This window comes from Mastomys coucha, unplaced genomic scaffold (genome assembly GCF_008632895.1).
Source record: "Mastomys coucha isolate ucsf_1 unplaced genomic scaffold, UCSF_Mcou_1 pScaffold13, whole genome shotgun sequence".
NCBI lineage: Eukaryota > Metazoa > Chordata > Mammalia > Rodentia > Muridae > Mastomys > Mastomys coucha.
The window spans coordinates 72,666,467-72,670,430 of NW_022196895.1; the positions used below are offsets into that span (position 1 = coordinate 72,666,467).

Consider the following 3,964-nt stretch of genomic DNA (forward strand, 5'->3'; position numbering starts at 1 on the left):
GGATTGGAGTGGAGTTTGAACAGAAGTACTAGGCAAGGAAGACCACCTCCTTCTGCAGGGGGAAGCAAGCGGTAGTTCTAAAGATTTCACCTGACAGCGTAGACAAGTGATCCTCCCCCAAAAATTTACACACACACACAAAGTCCTTAATTATTCTACTGTCAACAGGAACAGGATATATTCTACCACCCCAGTCCTTAAATTAAAAAAAAAAAAAAAAAGGAAAAAAAATAAGGAAGACCATCTAGTTAACACCAGGCCCAAGGGACTTCTCTGAAGTGTTGTCCCTGGTAACTTTTCCCTAGAGTAGATAAATGCCCTCTTGCCTCTGAGTTCCCCCACAGACATCTAACTGGATTCCAAACCCGGAAACTCTTTAGAAAGAGGCGGGTTTCCTGCAAGGCTGCCCACTTGTTTGCATTGCTGATCTCATCGCTGCCCCTTTGCATTTTAGGAGCCCAGATTGTCTTCCGAGCGGGTCACATTTTTCTGCTTTGATTGCACCTGGAGAGGGGCCTTTCCCCCTCGGGAGCTCCGGGAGGCCAATCCTCCGCGCGCGCAGGAAGGCGCTGCTGCGACAAGGCCAAAGACCTTGAGAAGATGACCGATCAGAGCAGCGCTTGGCTCCGGAAAAGCAACCAGAAGCGACACTCACCAGACCCAGGGTGGCCTCTCATCAGGGACCAGGGTCTGTGCACGCCATGCTCCACCTGACAAGAGACCCCTCCCGCCGCCCACCGTCTAGGGAGGGATCTACCGCGCCAGGGCTGAGACTCAGATCCGGTGGGGTAGGGTGGAAGGGGGTGAGGGGGGGACAGATTCCCCCCAACCTTCTCCAGAGAATCCAAAGAGTCCAAAACCAGGCTGGATCCCCGTCCTCGGGGTACCCAGAATGAACCCGCAGCATTTTCTGCCTCCGGGTTAGCAGATAGGCCGAGATTCAAGACACCCCTCTGGCGATCCCATCCAAGCACCCGAGTGTCCTCCGGGCGCCCGGCCCTCCTCCTGGGCCACCTGGCCGCGGGCCCTTTACCCTCGGCCGAGAGGAAATCCCGTCTGTGCACTCGCTTCCAGAAGCAGCTGTAACCTCGGACCGGGGAAGGGAGCGTCCGGGCTTGAGCAGGCGCAATCGGCGACTGACAAGAGCTCGGGGGCGGAAGGAGCGCAAACAACCCCAGCCCCGGGGCTCCGCACTGACCGCGGGGAGTCCCCACCCGCCCTCGGAAGGCGGAGCCGACCCTCTCCGCCTGGACAAAGTTCCCGCCACACCTAGGGGGCGCGGTGAGCAGCCTGGGCGCCCAGGGATTCTTCGAACCAAAGAAAGCCCCAGAATTGGGACAAGAAGCCGCTCCAAGTTCTTTTCCTTAACCAAAGCTCTCCTCTGTAACCCTTTCTCTGTATGCCCTTTGGTTTGGAAACTCCACGCTGGAACCTCTGAGGCCCCTGAGTCCAGTCCTATCCAAACTGTGAAACGCCTAGAACAAACTCGCTTGCTGACACTTTTCTTTCTAGAACCTGCCAAGGCCAGGGGAGGGGAAGAAGCTGCCTTAAGCTCTATCCATTAGGAAGAGGCACTATCTTTAACAGTTTGCAGACAGGCTGTCAGGTTAGGATTCCCTCTACCATTCTCTTACCCTTCCTGTCCACAATGGGATGGTCTCAAGTGCTGGTTTCAACTGGCATAGTGACAGATACAGAGCCCCAGTCTTAACCTCTCAGAAGAGAGAGAAAGGATAAAGGAAATTCGTGGCTCCTACCTCCAGATCTCCCCTCCTCCGCTAACAGCCTTCTCCCACCACCATCTTCATCCCTGGCTCGGAAAAACCTGGTCTGATTTCTCTGCAAGCATACAGACTGTAGTGGCACTGAGAGCTAACGCCAAACCTAGCTTTTTTTTTTTTCTTACGTCTAATACTAACTGAAAGGAGCAGGAACGCACCTAACTAGGCCACCGGGCTTAATCGGAAGACATTTTTCCCCTTCCGAGGCTCCGCCCCACATCACCTTTACCTATACAACAAGTTTGCAAACTCTTACAAACCCAAAGGACTGAGCGTAGGGCAGGTCATCTTGGGTGCTCAGGGTTGCTAAGTCAGGTGCGTCTGGGGAGGGGATTCTGGTCTTAACGGATACTGAAGCCATTGGCTTCACACATACCTGATTCGCTTGAGGCCCAACGCAGACCGCCCCCCTCCCACGCCCCCGCTGTCGGCCAGCCTTGTGTGGACTCCGCCCAGCACATTCTGTCTACGGTGCCTTCCACCCGCCAGCACGGGACTGTTCTCTTAATGAATTACTAATGAGTTAAAATTGGGCAGCAGGCTTAATTAAAGCGTAGAGGCAATGTGTTTACCACATTGTAATTGAACTCATTAGGGCTATGGCTTTTTGTTTTTTAAGCAGCCGCCTTCCTTCTCTGCATCGAATAATCTATGGGAATCGTTTATTAGAGAAGGAAGGGGGTAAGGAGAAACGGTACTTTGAATGAAAAAAAGATAGGATGAGATGGAGAGGCTATCATACCTCCACTCAGTGAGGCCTTGGCAGGTCTGGAATCCAGGCCAAGACTTCCCAAGTGAAAAAGGAAGGTTAATCCGTGGGTGAGACCAGCACCAGGGTGGTGACTTAGGGACCAGGCCAGTGCAGAAAACCTCCCCATGTTAGGCCAGCTAGTCCTCCTGGGTTCTGTCCACCTTGCCAGACTCCCTCCCTGAGCCCTGATCTCTACCTGGAACCCCCTGGCCCACACTTACCAAGCCCCTCTCCAGGTTTGAAACTCCCTAGTGAGAACGATTAGCACCCCCACCACCAAAGCTCCCAATCCCCCTTAGTGGGAAGGACTCACTCACAGGACTTTAGCCTTCTCAGTTCTCTTCCCTCGGTTTCATGGATACTCAATTGATGTTCACGATCTTGTTCTCAAGAACTGGAGAAGGATATAGCTGTTAATGAACTGTCTGTCTATGAGTGACACAAGAGACCTGCAGGCCGTGAGACAACCTTTCCCGTGAGATTCACAAGTTCAGCCCAGGCTACATACACCCGGTGTGCCCGGCTAACCTTTTGCCCTAGGCCTCACTGCAGTTACCCGACCCTCAACTTCGCCTTCTTTGAGTGCTGTTTGAACTACTGGGCCCTGAGAGGGTGAGGGGTGAAGGACTGACTGCCTCTGCGCTGTGGCTCTGCCCTGCTCTGCCTGACCAACAGGCGGCGTCAGAGACCCAGGTCTGAGCTGGGAAGTGGGGGTGCAGATCTGAGCAAGCTAAACTGAGAAGCTGGGTGCGAGAAGATCGACCCTCACCCCAAACTTACAAACTTGCGGAGAAGGGGAGTGGGAAGAGCTAAGGGGCTACGAGGAACGGAGAGCAGGGGAGGGGCGGGACCGGACGGGGACCCGGTGGAGTACCAGCCCGCAAGCAGGCACGCAGAGGAGCGCGGACTGCGGGCGGGCAGCGGCGGATCCCGCGCGAGGGAGGAGGGAGACGGCGGGTGCCGCTGGAGACAGAGCCGAGCAGCGGCGGAGCGCCAGGCAGGCGGGAGGACCGAGCGCCGAGGGCCGAAGACCGCGCGGGCTGTGCGGACAGGTAAGTGGCCTCATCCTCTGCCCTCGGCCTCCACTCCTTTTGAGAATCCCGAGCTGAATGGCACTCCAGGAATTTCCGGCCCCAGTGGAATCCCACCGCTGACCCCGACCCCCTCCCTCCCCTCTGGCGTTAAATGCACACCGGTTCCCAAGTGCCTCACACCTTTTGCAGGGTTTGTCAAAGTCTCCCATCCTGTCCATTCCTTGCACCACCCTACCTCTTCTCTCCTTCTGACCCAGGAGGTTGAGGTAAATTGTTTCTAATTTGTTGGTAAAAGATTAATTGCAGAGGGTGGGTCGATTTGATTAAGGCAATTAATCTTTGGTTACAGCGTTCCCGGTGTCACGAGGCGAGGGGTGGGGGACGGTTGAAGGGAGAGA

General features: G+C 55.2%; 1 protein-coding gene across 1 annotated transcript in view; it reads left to right on the forward strand.

Annotated features, from left to right (window-relative positions):
• Window positions 1-3,301: 3,301 nt before the first annotated feature.
• Skor2 (SKI family transcriptional corepressor 2) overlaps window positions 3,302-3,964 on the forward strand; it is a 57,308-nt gene continuing 56,645 nt past the window's right edge. The window contains exon 1 of the mRNA XM_031366071.1: window positions 3,302-3,584. The gene's annotated coding sequence lies outside the window, so the exon portion shown is untranslated. The remainder of the gene's footprint in view (window positions 3,585-3,964) is intronic.